Below are 21684 nucleotides of genomic sequence, written 5' to 3'. Positions count from 1 at the left end.
CACGACCTTCGAACGAGAACTTTTAAATCGCTGTCTATATAAAGCTGTCTTCAGTGAATTACGGTGTGAAGGAATAGGACACTTCTTAAGCATCCATTCGAATGTTCTTCCTTGCCACTTCCCACGGTGAATAGATGTTAACAAATATCGAAAAAAGAGGATGAAAACCCATAATTAATCTCGGTTTGGAACTGCCGTGTTCGGTAGGGCTAAAGGCAATGTGAAACAACCTACATCTCCTAGATTCTTCGCATTGTCAGTCGTACAGCACTAATATGTTTTCTCTCTCTGGTGATTTTTTTTATATGTAGTGGAAGATCCAGAAGGAATACGTCCCAGACCAAAGATTCTTAACCGGGGGCATGAGCGAGACAGTTGTATAAGAGGTTAGCAACTGCATCTAGAAAGGTTTAGGCCAAAAAGTTTCTCAGCTAATACGTTCAAATGTTTGGATTAGATTCACGTAGCATACAGTCAGAACATATCTTGAAGGAGGAAACGTGTCTTGACTTCGATGGTTTTGTTGTTTCGCTGTTCTGCGAGAAGAGCTGACCATGCAAATGTCGGCAAGTGAAATGTTGTTGGTTTTGCGGGAACTGAAAATGTGTCATTTAAATTCACGACCTGTCGATAGATTGGAATATTAACTACCAGCAACTTTTAGAATAACAGCAGCTTTCCGAATATCTGAAGCGGAAGACCAAATTGAATTTATGGTAAATAAATTAAAAGTATGGGAAGAATGTTTCTCAAACGACAATTACAATTCATTTTAAACTTACAAGAATGAGCCAAAATGTAAGAAAACAACGAAGTTGCAATTAGCTCCCGTTAGTAGGCATCTACCACAGCATTTTACCGACTTAGGAGAAACTTTCGTGAATACTGCCTACGACAGGTGTTAGTCGATGCGGGTTGGGTAGTCTATAAGTGTGCTAATTCGCCCTGTTATCTGACAGAGATTAATTATAAACCCACCGAAATGTAGAATTAGGAATTGAATGACTACTAAATGAAAAAAAACACAATTATTACATCAAAGTGAGTCATAAATATTCGGACGAGCAGTAGCATTTCTAAAGTGAAACCTTGGCACATCTGATTGAAGAGAATGGGGTAAAATAATATAATCGTATATCAAAATATAACAATTGTATCGGTGTAGTTGTACCGTGATTGTCGTGATGTTGGTATAAACGATAGATACCGCTAGAGAAGGGAATGCGTTGCACCTGTTATCAGAGGTAAAAGCGTATTTGTCATACAAAGCTGAAAGCAAGTCTTCAGAGTGAAGCCTGAAGTTACTGAAATTCTATAAAAAGCCTACTGTCCGTATGGATCACCTAGCTGTCACGGCTCAAACTTACCATATCAGTACGTACGTGAAGGCTGAAGCGGCTGCAGATCAGTCATTGGCGGCCCACCAGTGACCCGTGCTTGTGGCTAAGTTTAAGTCAGCTAGAAATCTCGAAATCTTTGTAAATCCCTTAGCTAATCTACTCGGAGATGGACCCTGTTGGCTATGGAGGCCGGCGGAGGAGAAGTCTGAAGTTGAACCAACTGCTCTTAAAAAAGAGGACTCATATTTCTGTGATTTGCATTCTTTACTTTGTTCGGATTGGTTGCGCTGCAGGTATTCTGAGTGCTGACCAGTAAAAAGATTCCTTAAGATATGCTGGTCCTCTTTCCTGTCTTTTGCTTCAGGCAGTTATACAGCAACGTGCTTCCTACCATTTTGTACTGAAAAAAAAGGCCTTTCACTCTCTATCTCTTTCTGTGGCCAATGAAGTTGGATCTCAGTAAAACGGTCAAATTTCCTTCTCTCACTTCTTGTTTATTTATATTCGTGAGTCCCGACAAATCTTATATTGCATAAGCATTTAGTTGTTGTGGACCCAACGTTCGGCAGAGTCCCATTCTTACAAAGATGTTCCGAACTGCGGGCTCTCACTCCATTCTCTAGATGTTATACGAGGGTTGGAACTTTAATAATGGCAACTATTTATTTACAGCTCGTAAAAAATAGATTCGTGTTTCAAAGTTTTACTGACTTTCAAAGTAGTCACCAGCATTGTGTATAGCTCGTTGCCAGCGACATGGAAGTCGTAGAATACTCTTAGCAGTGCCAGTTGTGTTGACAATTCGCGCGGTGCGGTCTATTGCCAGACGAATTTGTAGCAGTTTTGAAGCGAATGCCGTGAAGTGTTTCCTTCAGTTTAGAGATCGAGTTGAACTTACGAGGGCCCAAGCCATGGGCCGACGGATTCCCGTCGGTTCAGTGAAATTAAGAGAATATATATGTATTGTAGTTGCGAGTGGCTGGTCGAAGATATGTATCCCGCTTCTTCAAAATGTTACTCCAGTGCTTTGGGTACTACGTTAACTCTCTTGCTGGTTCGCACTATGTCTTTTGAAATAGATGAACCAGCTATGCGGTCTACCACTACCGAAAAGCAAGGAGGATTTAGAGTTAGGACAGTATACGACTGCAGGATTTTACTTTCCACTAATACATTCCTTCTTCATCTGCAGGTTGCTGTGCTGAAGGATATGCCCAGACAGCAATTGGGATCTTAAGCAGGCCAAGGTGAGTACCCTCAAAGAGCTTACAATTACATGTAAACTTCTTCAACCTGTAATATGAAAGGTTCAAACAAGGAAACAATACAGCTTAATTCACATGAGTACGACCTAAAAAACGGCGCTGTTAGCTTACTACTTGATGGCACTGTTTTCGGTGGCATAGAAAACAGCTTCATTTTAAAAATTGAAAGCATCTATTTTTTAATAAAATATTCGTATGCTACGAGAAAAAGTAACTTTATACAGAATCTTCTTCTACGACTCTTTCCCTCTTCACATGCGGTTTCAAATGAAAATTAAAAAGGAATAATACTTGTAAGTGGGGACTTCCGAAAATAAGTTAGACATGTCGTCCCACGCTAAGACCAATGCGCAACAAGAGTGACGCATTGTCTGAAGAGTGCACCTGTTCCGGGTTTCCTACAGACACATTCTGTTGGGTTACGGACAACAGTTGCGTCACAGAGTGGGGATGAAGTCGCGCGGCAACTGGAAAAGTGCTCCAAAGCTGAAGTAAGCGACCCAGTACGATTCTCGTGGGCAAAGAATCTAAATTGCACACATATTCAACATGAAATTCTGGACAAAGTGAAATGTCCACATCCAGGAGGATCCCCTCTTCTGTGGGTCTATGGAATTAATAATTAATCTAATTTAATCTAATCTAAACGGTACCAATAATTTGTCTTATGATGCACAGACGTGGATGATGCGAAGATTCCTACCTTTGTTTGCAGACACTTGGAGATTGTCTTGAAAATAGTGTCATGTGTCTGTATCAGTCTAACGTGTAGTACAGCATCCAGTAACATATGCTTGGCCTGTCATAACAAAGTGTAATTTACGTTCTGAAGGCCGCCTCCGAACCGAATCTTTAGCGTCGCTGCCTTCTGTGCGGAAGGCCACGTGTTCCATTCCCGAAGCCTCCTCTGATTTGTTCGGTCGTAGGGAGGTCTCGAATGGATTCCACCCAGCCACATAAGGCCAGAAAAAGAGAGCTACATGAATAAAGAAGTAACGGCATCAACAAGATTCATCTGCTCCCAATAACGGCTGGAGGGATTGGGGACGTGCTGATTACATGTCCCACAACCATAGATCTGGTATCGAACGCCGCGAGGTTGAATGCCCCCCAGGGGAGAGGGACTTAAATGATCGTTAGCGCACAGCGAGAGCGCCACCTTCTCGCGCCACCTGAATACGGCAGCTAATAGCGTTCCACGTGGCCGATTGTATAGGAAGCCGTCCAGCGCATAGCCGGTGCCCCAACTAAGGTCTGTAAGTCCCTCTAGAGCCTCCAATGCCATGCGCTCCGTCTCGCGTTCTGCATCCGTTTACCTTCCCCCACACGAATCCTCTACCGTCTTATAAAATTCCCCCCACCCCACCCACCTCCCCTCACCCACATCGAACACCTCCGCATCTCCTATACTATCCGAAAACTACATTCCAAGAACTCTAGTGTCTCGCCTCTGATCACCAACCCTGGTATGCCACGCCTTACTCTTCCCCACTTCTCCCCTCCACATTAGAGATCCTCTCTCCTGTTCCCATTCCACCTACGCCTATCCCTTTCTTCTGGTACTACTACCCACACCACAAACTATTACTCCTTCTGACTCTCTGTCTTTCCCCCCTTCTGTATTCCCACTATCCGCTTCATCTCCTACCTACCATCTCCATAATTTCCCACCTCTTTAACCACACTTCTCAACAACTATGGAACATATTTTCTCCTCCCACAATACTTCTCCCCCAGTGCAGGTCTTTCAGATTTTAAGTACAAGTGCAGTGATTCAGTGTTTTTTTTGTTTTTTTTTTTTATCACACGTATTTCACGTTTCTGTGATATACTTTTAAAATGTATAGTCCGCAGCTCGTGGTCGTGCGGTAGCGTTCTCGCGTCCCGCACCCGGGTTCCCGGTTTCGATTCCATGCGGGGTCACGGATTTTCTCTGCCTCATGATGACTGGGCGTTGTGTGATGTGCTTACGTTAGTTAGGTTTAAGTAGTTCTAAGTTCTAGGGGACTGATGACCATAGATGTTAAGTCTCATAGTGCTCAGAGCCATTTGAACCAAAATGTATATATTTTCATTCTTCAGCTGTCTGTCTTTCATTTTTAATTTAAAATCCAACAACAACCGCAAATTTTGTTTTCTCATTCTACACTTTCTAATTCGCTTGGCTGAAAAGTGGAATAATGCACCGCCTTTACGGGCGAGGGGGATGAAATAACAATAAAGGACATAAAAAGAACAGCTGATTAGTTCAGTGATCACGCTTGATATTGTCGAATCTACTGGGACTGCCTGATAACTACCTTTCTTGACATCCGGTTATTCTCTTTGCTCACGTGTTGGATTTATTTCTCCGCTGCTCTGACCCTTGCCGTCATTATTGGGAGGAAGGTTTCGCTTAGCGCCCGTTGTCGTCTGAGTTGTTGTCCTTCTCCTGGTCTGTTGTCCGCTGTCTGTCCGTCGCGTTTCGCTCGAATACTGTTAGTCACTTTTTGGCAGGCGCCTCTCCCTCCTCCGCTTCTCCCTTTTCTTCCGGAGCTCCGACATGCACACCGATTTTCAGCTACCCGTTACAACAATAGATCACTGCTCGCACTTCCTTGTAGGCAGCAGTCGGCCACGCCTAATCCGTGAGAGATATTTATGTTTACTTTTTGAAGTCTCCTCCTACAAAGTTTGTGTGAAAAGTGAGGTGGTGCTCCATCATGCTGAAACCACATTTCCTGACGGACATTCAATGGCACAGCTTCCAAGAACGGGTCCATTATGTGTCGTAGGAAGACATAGTATGCGGGACCCGTGAGCTTGGATGGAATGGGTATGGTCCAATCATATGGCGTTCCAGTATGTCTGTCCACACGTTAATTCCAAACCTGTCTTGAAATCGCTGAACATGCGTGGCGCAAGGGTTTTCGTCCGCCCAGACATTGCTATTTCGAGCATTCAGAACACAATCGCTTGTGAACCTACATTCATCTGTGAAGAGAACTCGACGTAGAAACAGGGACGCTTCGATGCAACGGTGCAGGAACCATGTACAGAAGGCGACGCGTTTTGGAAAGTCTGCTGGACCCATAGCGTGTAACCTCTGTAAGTGATGCCGATGTAATTGTTGCTCATGCAGGAAGTCCAACACGGTACTGTGACTAACAAGTTCAACCATTGCACGCGCAATTATTCGTGAACTCGTTGACGGGCTATCTTCACTGCGACGCAGTACACCTTCTTCAAATTCGGGAGTGCGGCGTCGCCGTGGAGCGCCACAGTCCTGCCTCCTCACGGTGAAGGCACCCGATTCTCGTAGTCATTGTGTAACCTGGGCCAACAGTTTGTGCGATGGAGTGTGACGGTGTGGAAAACGTTCGTGATACAGCCGACTAGCAGCTCTTCCGTTACCTCCAGCTTCGGCATACACAAGGAACATGTCTGCGTATTCCGCAAACGTGTACTGCACGATGTTTCCTCTATCGGTGATGCACAGGTATTGACTCGATCTCACAGCAAAGCGGACAATAAGTGACATCTGGGGATCGTTTGACGTAGTACACGTCATCGTGTCTACCCTGTTGCACACCAGGATAGGGAACTCTGAGACGTTTCTCTTGCTCTAAGCAGACGTTGAGGAGGTACACATCTGAATTGAAGCTGTCTTAGAATGGAAACTATACGATTCCGGACATTGGTTCTTTTTCAAAATGCTCTGTACTCACTACCCTGTATATGTCCTAGAAGTTTGTAACGGAAATTTCCGACCACCCTGTATACGTGTGGGATTTGGGGGGGGGGGGGGGCATCAGTCGCGGTCACATTTGTGTTTCTGCAGGGCTGAGTAACCAGTGCTACTAAATTGGACAGCGGCTACTGCCATTTTCTTCGACAGCAACATTACATCCTTTTCCAGCGGAACAATGCACGCCCACATACGGCTGCCGCAACCCAACGCGCTCTTTGTGGTGTACAACTGCCATGATCAGCAAGATTACCTGATCTCTCGCCAATTGAACTTTTCATTCTCCAGAGGCTACAGAACCATTGCTGACTTGCAACAAAAGGTGCCACATGCTTGGGATGCAGAATGTCATTTGGCACCTTTATGACCGTTTGCATGCGAGAATACACACTGTGTTGCCGCTGTGTGTTGAAGCGACTGTTTTGGCACGCTTTACCGTGATATGTATATTTCGTTTGGTTAGAATTCTGTCACATACTTCTATAATGACGAATTTACCTCTCATGTCACTTCTCAAAAAATGATCTTGACCTTGAGCGTGATGCTTTCTTCCGTCAGTCTGGTTACATTCAGGATGGTTCGGCTGCCTCTCTCTATGAGTTGTATGCAACCTGCAACACCTTCAAAAACCATGCTTCATTTTCTCTCGTTCAGTACCAATAAGTGAGAGTTCTACAGAAAAGAAGGGCAGGTGCTTTTCGTAGGAAATTTAATGCAGTGAAATTTTGTGCTGGGATACGTTTTCACTAGAGGCAATAGATTTCGAATTATTAAAGAAAAACGTACGTAAGTGACCTTCAGACACGTTTTTCTTGAACAACTCGAACTCGTGGCCTCCCTGGCCTCCATGGAAAACATATCCGAGTACAAAATTTAACTAAATTAAATTTGCTACAAAAAGTCCTGTTCATTTTACCTGCATGACTAATGTCTGCGCATAGCGAGTGAAAGAATCTGAAAAATTTGTACGTGTTATTCGAAGGCGTTGTGGGTTGCTAAAACCAATTGGTAACAGCAGCTGAATCAACGTGTGGATGTTATGTTGCAATGGTGCAAAGAGCGCACCCTGTGTAGCTGGCGGATGTGGCATCAGGCAAGTGGTGTGAGAGGGAGTCTCAAAGGGCTGGACAGTAACTCTGTTGTTGACAGCCATGAGTGTAACATGTTGTATACTGTGAGACTAGCCATTGTGTTTAATAAATATGTTTTCCATTATTCCGGCTTTTATTTGACCTATTACGACAAACATTCAAATATTTAACAGTTAGTATTTTAAAAACTGTACGAGAATTTCGTAATTTGTAATGCCCATCCAGGATTTGTCTGACGAAATCGCAGGCTAGCCCAGATTAATAAACGAGTCAGAACTGGATGCAGATGTCGGTAAATTCAAGAGGGTCGTTTTGAATTTCAAACGACTTATGAAGCGACATCGTGGAACATCATGATATGAGTTGCCCTCTGTTTAGCCGACAACAGTTGAAACGTCCCAACATTAATCTATATCTTTCACAAATCACTTACCTCACAAAAATCTTCGTTACTCGAACTACTGCAATACAGCGAGCGCCACTACTGCCAGCTAAATAAAAGATTCAAATTACGGAAGGCACTAACTACTGATAGGCATAGTTAGCAAATGAAAGATTTTAATAGAGAACAAACAATGTATTTACCTTAATAGTCATAATATATATAGCAGTTCATGATATCCAGTATTACAAATTTCAAAACTCCGCCATCTCTCTCCCCACATCCACCACTGCTGGCGGCTCACCTCCAACTGCGCAACGCTACGCGCTGTTCACATCCAGCTGCCCAACACTACAATGGCAGACAACAATGCAAACTAGCGACAGACTGCACACAGCACAGCCAGTGATTTTCATACAGAGAGTGCTACGTGGCGGCGGCGTTACCAATATAAGAACCTAAACAGCCTACTTACACAGTGCTATCTAGTAGGATCTGGATGGTATCATGTTGAGACTCCCGTCCTTCACACTGATTTCGCCTTTACCACTTTTTTTTTTTTTTTTTTGGGAGGAAAATTTCTCGAGATATTTGATGTGTCAACTTAAATAACCCGCTCTGTATATGTGTAACAAATCATTACATCTCACTAAAGTAAGAACATAGTTAGTAGTGGAGTGCTCATGTTTTGTTTAACTTTATGTCTTTTGTAAACCCTCGTCGCCATTTTTGTAAAGGCCTCGTCGTTACTGCTGTGGAGGCTGAGTTTGTGAGTTGGTGAAACGGTCTGTTGTAGTACACCGCTAAGACAATTTCTCCCTGCCACTGTTACACAGCTATGTCCCAGGGTCAGGTAACAGAATAGGAGAACCAAGGTTGTACAATACTCCAACAAATTAGAACAAAGTGACACAAATGAGTCAAAAATATTTACTTATCTTTGTGACTTGTTGAATGATTAAATCTGCAACACTGCATGTAATGTAACACAAAAAAGGTCCTCAATGGCTAAGTGCAAATAATCGTAGGTAAATTTCACAGTACATAGCAAATGCAGTTACAACAACTGTCTGTTCACTTCTAAGTGTTCACTAAACGACGTTCCCTGTCTAAGTCAGCCCTGGACGGAAGCTACCCTTCTGCCTTCCGAGCAGGCTTCTGTCCGTTGTCGTTTGGTCATTGGCGGATTGCACTCGGCCTGCAATTGGCCGAGGCGAAGTAGACATCTTCATCCTCGGCGCTGGTGGAACTAGCGCAAGTGGCGAGTCTCTATGTCACTGGCACCAGCCCGCATCTTTGCCCCTGTGGTGCTTTTGACCTGGCTGTCTCTCCTTCGGACTACACAGCAATATCAAACTGTTAAGTTCGAATTTAGGAGGAAGAGTATCCACGGATCAATAAAACGTTGTAGGCCTAAAAATGAAACGATATTTCATGCTTTGTAGCGTTCAAGGATAATAACACTATTAAACTGTTTACTGTAGCGATTTCCAAGCCGTCAATGGGCACTGCTTTTCCTGTCCGACAAAGTAAACACATTTTACGGACAGACTCAAAGGCTTTTTCTTGACACTCTTCTCTTTGGAGAAGTATTCGTTATGTGATATTTGCCACAAGCTGACACTGTGAGTTGGTCCTAAAGGCCATTATCTGCGGAATGCTGCTTGGTCATGGGCTGCAATACTGGATCAGTTTTAACGTGGGCTAAATATTCAGTTGTGGTTTATTATTTTTGTGAAGCAAACATTAAACTTTTTGAATGAGCTTTACTCCTTATTTGGAACATTTCTGAAGTGACATGTACAGAAAATAAACGTACTAAATGGAAAATTAGTCAGAGTGTTCTTATGAATTTGTGTTAAGGTTTGCAGGGACAGTTGTACAGTGCGATAGATTGTATAGATTTGCTACCGTCAAATTCTCAGAGATGATCTCCAACAAAAACGTGTTGTCATTGCGATTGAAGAATTGTAGTGTCATGTGAACGTCTGTTTTAGGTGTAGCATTGTGATTTTTTTTATCTTACGAAACGGAAGATGTTGGTGTTGTGGTCTTCAGTCCAGAGACTGGTTTGATGCAGCTCTCCATCCTAGTCTGCCTCAACATTTTTGCATAACGACTTGCAATCTACACTCCTGGAAATTGAAATAAGAACATTGTCCCAGGAAGGGGAAACTTTATTGACACATTCCTGGGGTCAGATACATCACATGATCACACTGACAGAACCACAGGCACATAGATACAGGCAACAGAGCATGCACAATGTCGGCACTAGTACAGTGTATATCCACCTTTCGCAGCAATGCAGGCTGATATTCTCCCATGGAGACGATCGTAGAGATGCTGGATGTAGTCCTGTGGAACGGCTTGCCATGCCATTTCCACCTGGCGCCTCAGTTGGACCAGCGTTCGTGCTGGACGTGCAGACCGCGTGAGACGACGCTTCATCCAGTCCCAAACATGCTCAATGGGGGACAGATCCGGAGATCTTGCTGGCCAGGGTAGTTGACTTACACCTTCTAGAGCACGTTGGGTGGCACGGGATACATGCGGACGTGCATTGTCCTGTTGGAACAGCAAGTTCCCTTGCCGGTCTAGGAATGGTACAACGATGGGTTCGATGACGGTTTGGATGTACCGTGCACTATTCAGTGTCCCCTCGACGATCACCAGTGGTGTACGGACAGTGTAGGAGATCGCTCCCCACACCATGATGCCGGGTGTTGGCCATGTCCTGATTGTGGCGCTCACCTGCACGGCGCCAAACACGCATACGACCATCATTGGCACCAAGGCAGAAGCGACTCTCATCGCTGAAGACGACACGTCTCCATTCGTCCCTCCATTCACGCCTGTCGCGACACCACTGGAGGCGGGCTGCACGATGTTGGGGCGTGAGCGGAAGACGGCCTAACGGTGTGCGGGACCGTAGCCCAGCCTCATGGAGGCGGTTGCGAATGGTCCTCGCCGATACCCCAGGAGCAACAGTGTCCCTAATTTGCTGGGAAGTGGCGGTGCGGTCCCCTACGGCACTGCGTAGGATCCTACGGTCTTGGCGTGCATCCGTGCGTCGCTGCGGTCCGGTCCCAGGTCGACGGGCACGTGCACCTTCCGCCGACCACTGGCGACAACATCGATGTACTGTGGAGACCTCACGCCTCACGTGTTGAGCAATTCGGCGGTACGTCCACCCGGCCTCCCGCATGCCCACTATACGCCCTCGCTCAAAGTCCGTCAACTGCACATACGGTTCACGTCCACGCTGTCGCGGCATGCTACCAGTGTTAAAGACTGCGATGGAGCTCCGTATGCCACGGCAAACTGGCTGACACTGACGGCGGCGGTGCACAAATGCTGCGCAGCTAGCGCCATTCGACGGCCAACACCGCGGTTCCTGGTGTGTCCGCTGTGCCGTGCGTGTGATCATTGCTTGTACAGCCCTCTCGCAGTGTCCGGAGCAAGTATGGTGGGTCTGACACACCGGTGTCAATGTGTTCTTTTTTCCATTTCCAGGAGTGTACATCCATTTGAACCCGATTACTGTATTCAGCATCTCGGTCTCTCCCTCAACAATCTATGCTCCCCTCACCCGCCCCCCTTCCAACTTCCCTCTATCACCAAATTAACGAGACCTTGACGTCTCAGGAAGCATCCTATCAACCGATTCCTTCTTTTAGTCACGTTGTCCCATAAACTCCTATACTCCTCTGTTCGATTCAGTGCCATTTCATTAGTTACTCTATTTACTTATACAATCTCCGGAATTCTTCTATTCTAACACAATTCGAAACCTTCTATTCTTTTCTTGTCTGAACTGTTTACCGCCCACGTTTCACTTCCTTACAAGGCTACGCTCCAGGCAAATACTTTCAGTAAACGCAATACTTACATTTGTATTAAACTTTAAAATATTTGTGTTTCTCAGAAATGCTTTTTTTGCTATTGTCAGTCGGCATTGTGTATCTCCGCTACTGACCAAATAGCGGAAGTCATTTACTACTTCTAGTGTCTAATTTCCTAATATAACTACCCCACCATCGCCTGACTTAATTCTACTACACTCTAGTCCCCTTTGTTATTTTTGTTGGTGTTCATCTGAAAACCTCTGTTCAGGGCACTGTCCCGTCCTTTCAGAGGTGCTGATATGACAGAATTACAACATCGTTGGCAACCTTTACATTTTTGTTTATTCTCCTGGTACATTAATTCCCTTTCCGAGCTTATCTTTGGTTTAGTTTTCTGCATGCTCAGTGTACTGATTGAATAGCAGGGGAAGAGGTGGGGGGCGTAAGATAAAACCCTTTGTCACACCTTTCTCAATCACTCCTTCCATTTCGTGTCTTCGACTTCCATGTTTGGTTTCTGTACAAGTAGTGCATAACCTTTCGCCCTCTGTATTTTATCGGTACTGCCTCAGGATTTCAAATAGTGTATAATAGTCAACACTCTCAAGAGCTTTCCCTAAATCTACAAATGCTATAAATGCAGGTTTGTCCTTGTTAAACTAGTCTTCAGCGACACGTCGTAGGATCAGTTTTGCCTGGCTTGATCCTACATTTCTGCGAAGTTTGATATGATGTTTACCGAGCTCGGCTTCCACTAGTCCTTCAATTCCTCTACAAATAATTCGTGTTCGTATTTCGCAGCCAATCATGTGCATTAAACCGATGGTGACATAATACTGACACCTGTCTTGCTTCAGATTTGGATTATTATATTCCACTTGAAGACTAAGCCATCTTAAAACCAGAAAAGCGTCAAGGAGCAGTACTGCTTTTCCACCAATGGCGACTGTCAGTGTCGTATATGTTGATAATGAAGTACTGGTAAGCACTAAAAATTCTTTCCCTTTAAATTAAACACACGCGGGCTGAAACGAAGCTGGTCAAAAGTGCTGGTGTGAAAATTCCGCACTTAGATAAAGATTCTTAAAAAAAAAAAAAACACTGTATTTGTTTCTAAATCGTAAAGGTTAGTTAGTTTTTCGCTTTTGCTACTAAACTGACCAGCGTCCCTCAAGTTAGTAGTCGCCCGCAAAGTAATTACGCACTGCAGACTTGACTTTTATTACTTTTTTCTTTATTTCTCACTTGCGCGGGAATTTCATCTCTTCGTTGATTTTTCTAAAGAGCTTCTCTTTTCCGCTTCCGATTCCAAGCAGCGAAATTCTCAACGTAATGGGAAATTATCGAGGCGGCACTAAGCTCGTTTCAGTCAATCTGTCGAGCTTAACCCGCCGCCATTTGAGTGCCGCACAAAAGGCTGGGCGTAAGAGACGAGCATTCCTGCACCCGACACTCACTGCTATTTCCCTAACCGAAGCGAAGAGCCGAGTACTTCTATACCCACATCCGTTCTCTAAAAACCCACTGCGAAATGCATGGCAGACGGTGCCCCCACTGTACGAGGACTTGCTGAAAAGTAATCTACGAATCTCTTAAGATTTTTAAAATCAAACCAACAATACTAACATTGTAACATCTTTCTTCTTCATGTTTACATATTTACAGCCGTCTGCCGCTAGAGGGCTCTGAATTATAGCGTGTAACATGGCTGTGTGTGGCGTAACTATGCCGGTGCGTCAGAAACAGTGCGCTGTAATCAAGTTTCGAATTGGAGCAGTTCATCCAAAGATGTAGCACCTTCTCCTTCAGCATGAAAATACCAGACCAGACTCAAGCACCGCGACATCCGCAACAATCGTAAGCCTTGGTATCACTGTCACTGATCGTCCTCCGTGCCCGCATCTCGTGGTCGTGCGGTAGCGTTCTCGCTTCCCACGCCCGGGTTCCCGGGTTCGGTTCTCGGCGGGGTCAGGGATTTTCTCTGCCTCGTGATGGCTGGGTGTTGTGTGCTGTCCTTAGGTTAGTTAGGTTTAAGTAGTTCTAAGTTCTAGGGGACTGATGACCATAGATGTTAAGTCCCATAGTGCTCAGAGCCATTTGATCGTCCTCCGTACAATCCCATCTGCTTTTCACCTGTTTGCAGGACTTAAAGAACATCTTAGAGGACTTCACAGGTCCCCGGACTCGCACACGCACAGTGAACATTCGCGCGCCGGAGATCATCGCCATCAGTGTCTCGTGTGTGTGCCTTCGTTTGTGTTTAGTGTTTGTTCGCCGTCACGCCGCCACTGTTCACGTGTACCGTCGCCATCATCCATGTTATGTGCGCCGTGTCAACTAATGTCAGTGATGTTTTCTCGTCCAGCGTGAACGGCTCCATGTTTTTTGTTTTTTTGTGTCTACATTTTTTTGCCCGCCGTTTTGATTGTATTCTCTGTGCCCCCTCTATGTATTACTTACTGTAAAACTCAAGGCTGAAGAGCGGCGTACTCTGCAGCTGACAGCCCGCCTTGTGTAAGGTGCTCAAAATCACAATAGAGGGGAAAAAAAAGGACTTCACTTTGATAGTGATACGGAGGTGCATGCAGAGGTGAGAGATTGTGGCTCCGTCAAGAAATTCAAACATTCTTCAGTAACGGTATTAACAAACTGATCTCTTAGTGGGAGAAGAGTGTTCGTCGCCAAGGTGACTATGCTGAGAAATAGATATTTAGACATGAAGAATAGAGATTTAGACTATTAAGAACATATGTTTTATTTAAGAAGCATTAAGAGTTTTCACATAAAAAATTCTGAGGCAGCACTTTCCAGCACGCCTTCGTACGTGACGAACAGCTGTGCCCTGTTATGTACAAAGTCTGGAAGTTCTCGTCAAGCCTGGCTCTCCATCCCGCATTGCCTGCTGCCCTTGGATGTGTTACTCACCAAATAATGGTCCTCGATGATTTCTAAATACGTTACGAGGAATCGTTGACGTCTATTTTCAAGCGTCAGCCAGTTCTACATCTACAAATATACTCCACAAGTCACTGTACAGTGCATGGCCGAGGGTACATCGTACCAAAATTATTCATCCTCTGTTTTATCACACTGCGTGTTGAAGCAGGGCAAAGTGGCTGTGTATGTGCTTCGTTGTATATCTCGTGTAAGGTTCATGAGAATAAGGATAAGTTATCGTGGAGAACTACATAAAACAGTACTGAAGACCAGAGTAATAATTAACAGAATACCACATTTTTGCGTTTTGTGAAGTTCGCAATTTTATATTTCTGCACGTTAAAGCAAGCTGTCAAGCTTTGTCCCGTTCTGAAATCTTATCAAGATCTAAATGAATTTCTTGCAGCATTTTTCCGATAGTACTTCATTATATAGGGTGATTTTTTTCCACCGTGTACAAACTCTAGGGATTGATCGATGAGAGGATAGGGAACAAAAAAGGACCAATGAACTACGTCCGGAAATGCATGGTTTCCATGCTAGAGACCATTTATTCAGTCATACTTTGTTACAGAGACTGCGGTCTAATACGCGCTGTATCATGCTGCCACAGTTGCTGTTTGCTGATGATGCTGTGGTGTACGGGAAGGTGTCATCGTTGAATGACTGTAGGAAGATACAAGTTGACTTGGACAGGATTTGTGATTGGTGTAAAGAATGGCAGCTAGCTCTAAATATACATAAATGTAAATTAATGCAGATGAATAGGAAAAAGAATCCTATAATGTTTGAATACTCCATTAGTAGTGTAGCGCTTGACACAGTCACGTCGATTAAATATTTGGGCGTAACATTGCAGAGCGATATGAAGTGGGACAAGCATGTAATGGCAGTTGTGGGGAAGGCGGATAGTCGTCTTCCGTTCATTGGTAGAATTTTGCGAAAATGTGGTTCATCTGAAAAGGCGACCGCTTATAAAACACTAGTACATCTATTCTTGAGTACTGCTCGAGCGTTTCGATCCCTATCAGGTCGGATTGAGGGAGGACATAGAAGTAATTCAGAGGCGGGCTGCTAGATTTGATAGTGGTAGGTTTGATCATCACGCGAGTGTTACGGAATTGCTTCAGGAACTCGGGTGGGAGTCTCTAGAGGAAAGGAAGCGTTCTTTTCGTGAATCGCTACTGAGGAAATTTAGAGAACCAGCATTTGAGGCTGACTGCAGTACAATTTTACTGCCGTTAACTTATATTTCTCGGGAAGACCACAAAGATAAGATAAGAGAGATTAGGGTTGGTACAGAGGCATATAGGCAGTCATTTTTCCCTCGTTCTGTTTGTGAGTGGAACAGGGAGAGAAGATGCTAGTTGTGTTACGAGGTACCCTCCGCCACTCACCGTATGGTGGATTGCGGAGTATGTAGATGTAGATGTAGTTACAGTAAGCATGGTTTCCTCCTAGAGGGAGGTACTATTCCTTATACTTCACGCCCTAGCGCCCTCTCCTGCCGTAGTAATAGGTAATGTATCCGATTCACTACTGTTGCTGACTCACCTTGTAGTTTATGTGATACAGCGTTGTACACAGCGTTTCGTATTCGAATCGAGAGCTTGCCGACATTATATGTACTTAAGAAAAGACAAATGGCAACGGGTGGACGGGATGATTGGCGACCGTATTTTGGGATCAGCCTTCCTTCCACGTCGCCTAACTGGCCGGAACTGGTTGGTTGGTTTGGGGAAGGAGACCAGACAGCGTGGTCATCGGTCTCATCGGATTAGGGAAGGATTGGGAAGGAAGTCGGTCGTGCCCTTTCAGAGGAACCATCCCGGCATTTGCCTGGAGTGATTTAGGGAAATCACAACTGGCCGGAACTATTGGCGTTTCTTACAGGTGACTTTGCCTTCCCTGGTGGAAGAAGTGCCATTGATGCTTCGAAGTGTTATGAGGCTGCTACATGATGGTGCTCCAGCCCACTTCGCCATCAACTTCGGGACGCATCTCAATCGTGTCTTCCCCTGTCGATGGATCGGACGAGGGCGTCCAGTTGCATGGCCTGTTCGATCACCGGATCTCACTCCGTGAGATCGTGTATGCAGAGCCCATTCCAGATGTGGAGACACTGGAGCAACGTATTCATGCTGTCTTTGCCACTGTTCGGATACAGCCTGGCCGATGTGAACGTGTGGAACAGGACATGCTACGGCGCGTACCTGCATGCGTCGAGGCACATGGAAACCATTTTCAACACATAATGCAACTATGGCTACATCGTACAGCACGTATTAGACCGAAGTCTCTGCAATTATGTATGATACTGTGCCATTTCTGTATCTCCTGTACAAATAAGATCTGTGGAAGCCGCACGTTATGCTTATCTCTTATATGCAGCCTGGCCGATGTGAACGTGTGGAACAGGACATGCTACGGCGCGTACCTGCATGCGTCGAGGCACATGGAAACCATTTTCAACACAGAATGCAACTATGGCTACATTGTACAGCACGTATTAGACCGAAGTCTCTGCAATTATGTATGATATTGTGCCATTTCTGTATCTCCTGTACAAATAAGATCTGTGGAAGCCGCACGTTATGCTTATCTCTTATATGCAGCCTGGCCGATGTGAATGTGTGTAACAGAACTTGCTACGGCGCCTACCCGCATGCGTCGAGGCACATGGAAACCCTTTTCAACACATAATGCATGTATGGCTACATCGTACAGCACGTATTAGACCGAAGTCTCTGCAATTATGTATGATACTGTGCCATTTCTGTATCTCCTGTACAAATAAGATCTGTGGAAGCCGCACGTTATGCTTATCTCTTATATGCAGCCTGGCCGATGTGAACGTGTGGAACAGAACATGCTACGGCGCATACCCGTATGCGTCGAGGCACATGGAAACCATTTTCAACACATAATGCATCTATGGCTACATCGTACAGCACGTATTAGACCGAAGTCTCTGCAATTATTTATGATACTGTGCCATTTCTGTATCTTCTGTACAAATAAGATCTGTGCAAGCCGCACGTTATGTTTATCTCTTATATGCAGCCTGGCCGATGTGAACGTGTGGAACAGAACATGCTACGGCGCATACCCGCATGCATCGAGGCACATGGAAACCATTTTCAACACATAATGCATCTATGGCTACATCGTACAGCACGTATTAGACTTAAGTCTCTGCAATTATGTATGATACTGTGCCATTTTTGTATCTTCTGTACAAATAAGACCTGTGCAAGCCGCACGTCATGTTTATCTCTTATATGCAGCCTGGCCGATGTGAACGTGTGGAACAGAACATGCTATGGCGCCAACCCGCATGCGTCGAGGCACATGGCTCTGAGCACTATGGGACTTAACATCTGTGGTCATCAGTCCCCTAGAACTTAGAACTACTTAAACCTAACTAACCTAAGGACATCACACACATCCATGCCCGAGGCAGGATTCGAACCTGCGACCGGAGCGGTCACGCGGTTCCAGACTGAAGCGCCTTTAACCGCACGGCCACACCGGCCGGCCGAGGCACATGGAAACCATTGTCAACACATAATGCAACTATGGCTACATCGTACAGCACGTATTAGACCGAAGTCTCTGCAATTATGTATGATACTGTGCCATTTTTGTATCTTCTGTACAAATAAGACCTGTGCAAGCCGCACGTCATGTTTATCTCTGTTCGCGACAGTCAGTTGTCGCCTGAAGATGGCCTGAGAAGCCGAAAGCCGGTTCGAGACCAAATGAAAATAATTTTGCAGAACATTATGAGGGGTTTTCGTTTTTAATTTGAAATTAGTAGTTTACTCCGCCGACGTTCCCTTTGATACGAGTAAGCTGGAGAGCTGCGACAGGTAGCGAGGCCGTCAGCTCGGCCCTCCCTGGAGACTGGACGGCGCGATAACTCGGCAGGCAGGCCGACGCTGCCGCTGCTCGCACGGCACAGCGCGTCGCGTGGGAGGCGGCCCGCATTCCTGCGAGTCAGCTGAGCGTCCGCGACGTGGCGTCGAGCCGGCGGCCGCGAAGGCCCGCGTGCGGCGCGGTGCGTTGCCGCGCCGGGCTTACGCAACCGAGGAATGCGCGCAGCTGGTGACGCCTTTTCTGACCCGAGCCGCACTTCCTCCTCTGCGCCCCTCTCTCACTGGGGCCACGGCAATTCACGTCTACCGCGCGCTTTCTCCTAGTAGCGTGCTGCAGCTTCTGTAGACTGCACTTGAAATGTGTCACTGAAGTAAGTCTTGGCGGCCAGTCCTACTCAACCACGATATCATTGAGCTTGGTCATTATAGGAAACACGCTGTGACGTTACTACAATAAACAAGTACAGGTGTGTGTGTGTGTGTGTGGTTTGAGGTTTTCGGGCGCTAAACAGCGTGGTCATCAGCGCCCAAACGCATAGAAACAGGAACACATGCAGTGAAGGGACGAAGACGGACAGCGAACAAGGAGAACGGCTAAAAGACACAGACCTGACGCAGTTACAAATCCTCACATACAGAAGCAAAACAAGAGGAGAAGAAACGCTCTAAAAAAGGAAAGGAAACACAAGGAAAAGAGAACAGAAATCGAAGTGAAACAAGTAGGTAATCGTGACTGGCGGACCTCTTACCTAATGCCTTGGTGAGCCAGTCACCCAGCAGCACATTAAAATCCTCTCCCTAAAATCCGAGGCAACAAATTGGACAGGACACAAAACCGTAAGACCTTAACCACAGTCGTTGCGTCGTCTTGCAAAATAGAGGGCAAATCCGGTGGCAAGGAAACCACCGCCCTCTGGTCAGAGAATAAAGGACAGTCAAGTAAAATGTGGCGGACAGTAATCTGGACGCCACAAGCACTGCAGATTGGGGGGTCCTCCCGCCGGAGTAAAAAACCGTGCTTTAAGGGACTGTGCCCGATGCGGAGGCGAGTGAGGAGAACCTCATCCCGCCTGCATGACTGGTAGGACGTACGCCATGGCCGCGTGGTGGCCTTGACCAGACGCAGCTTATTTTCACCGACTGCCAGCCACTCCTCTTCCCATTGATGCATAACACGAAAACGCAAAAGGGAGGTAACAGCATGGAGGAGGACGGCACATTCAACAACGTGAGGGAGGGAACATGCATATTTGGCAGCCACATCCGCCAGTTCGTTTCCCCTAATACCCACGTGCCCCGGCACCCAGCAGAAAGAAACCTCCTTCCCCTGCCGTTGCAGGTGGAGTAGGGCATCATGGATGTTCTGGACGACCGTATCCGCTGGGTACAAGTGTTGCATGGTCTGAAGGGCACTCAGGGAGTCAGAACAGATGAGAAACTTAAGACTGGGAACACATCTCATCTGCTCCAATGCCCGCAAGATCGCAAACAATTCGGCATCAAGGATGGTAAACGCTGCAGGAAGCCGTAACTTGACGACTCGATCAGGGAAACCAGCAGCACAACCAACAGAGTCCCCCTGTTTAGAGCCATCCGTAAATACTGGTACATGGTCGGCATGCTGGTTTAAAATATCGTAAAATAAGGAGGTAAAAACAAACGCAGGAGTGCAGCTCCTCCGGTACACTGACAAGTCTAAAAGGACGCAACCAGGGAGGCAGGCGACACACACACACAACAAGTACAGTGTTGACAAAGGAAAACTCATAGCACGATAAACGCTTTCAGATCAGTTCTGCATTTACATCTACATCTACATGATTACTCTGCTATTTACAATAAAGTGCCTGGCAGAGGGTTCAATGAACCACCTTCACGTTGTCTCTCTACCACTCCACTCTCGAACGGCACTAGGGAAAAACGAGCACTTAAATTTTTCGTGCGAGCCCTAATATCTCTTATTTTATCGTGATGATCATTTCTAACTATGTAGGTGGTTGCCAACATAATGTTTTCGCAATCGGAGGAGAAAACTAGCCGGCCGCGGTGGCCGAGCGGTTCTAGGCGCTTCAGTCCGGAACGGCGCGACTGCTACGGTCGCAGGTTAAAATCCTGCCTCCGGCATGGCTGTGTGTGATGTCCTTAGGTTACTTAGGTTCAAGTAGTTCTAAGTTCTAGGGGACTGATGACCTCAGGTGTAAGTCCCATAGTGATCAGAGCCATTTGAACCATATTTTTAAGAAAACTAATGATTGAAATTTCATGAGAAGATCCCGTCGCAACGGAACACGCCTTTGTTTTAATGATTGCCACTCCAATTCACGTATCATCTCTGTGACACTATCTCCCCTATTTCGCGCTAATACAAAACGAGCTGCCCTTCTTTCTACTTTTTCGATGTCATCCGTCAGTCCCACCTGATGCGTATCCCAGACCGCACAGCAGTACTCCAGAATAGGGTGGACAAGCGTAATGCGAGCAGTCTCTCCGGTAGACCTGTTGCACCTTTTAACTGTTCTGCCAATGAATCGCAGTCTTTGGTTTTTTCTACCCACAATATTATCTATGTGATCTTTCCTATTTAGGTTATTTGTAATTGTAATCCCTGAGTATTTAGTTGAATTTACAGCCTTCAGACTTGTGTGACGTATCGCTTAATCGAAATTTAGCTGATTTCTTTTACTACTCATGTGAATAACTTCACACTTTTCCTTATTCAGGGTCAACTGCCACTTTTCGCACTATACAGATATCTTATCTAAATCATTTTGCAAGTCGTTTTGATCATCTGATGACTTTACAAGAAGGTAAATTACAGCATCATCTGCAAACAATCTAAGACGGCTACTCAGATTGTCTCCTATGTCGTTAATATAGATCAGGAACAATAGAGGGCCTATGACACTTCCTTGGGGAACGCCGGATATTACTTCTGTTTTACTCCATGACTTTCCGTCTGTTACTACGAACTGTGACCTTCCTGACAGGAAATCACGAATTCAGTCGCACAACTGAGGCGATACTCCGTAGGCACCCAGTTTGATTAGAAGACGCTTGTGAGGAACGGTGTCGAAAGCCTTCTGGAAATCTAAAAATATGGAATCAACTTGACACCCCCTGTCGATAGCACTTATTACTTCATGAGTATAAAGAGCTTGTTGTGTTTCACAAGAACGATATTTTCTGAATCCGTGCTGACTATGTGTCAATAAATCG

General features: G+C 45.6%; 1 protein-coding gene across 1 annotated transcript in view; it reads left to right on the top strand.

The window, feature by feature from the left end:
- Window positions 1-21684, top strand: part of LOC126095640 (uncharacterized) — a 793146-nt gene that overhangs the window by 420896 nt on the left and 350566 nt on the right. Inside the window, exon 3 of the mRNA XM_049910402.1 lies at window positions 2533-2587. The gene's annotated coding sequence lies outside the window, so the exon portion shown is untranslated. The remainder of the gene's footprint in view (window positions 1-2532; window positions 2588-21684) is intronic.

This window comes from Schistocerca cancellata, chromosome 8, assembly GCF_023864275.1.
Source record: "Schistocerca cancellata isolate TAMUIC-IGC-003103 chromosome 8, iqSchCanc2.1, whole genome shotgun sequence".
Taxonomy (NCBI): Eukaryota; Metazoa; Arthropoda; class Insecta; order Orthoptera; family Acrididae; genus Schistocerca; species Schistocerca cancellata.
This window is presented reverse-complemented; position numbering and strand designations above follow the sequence as displayed.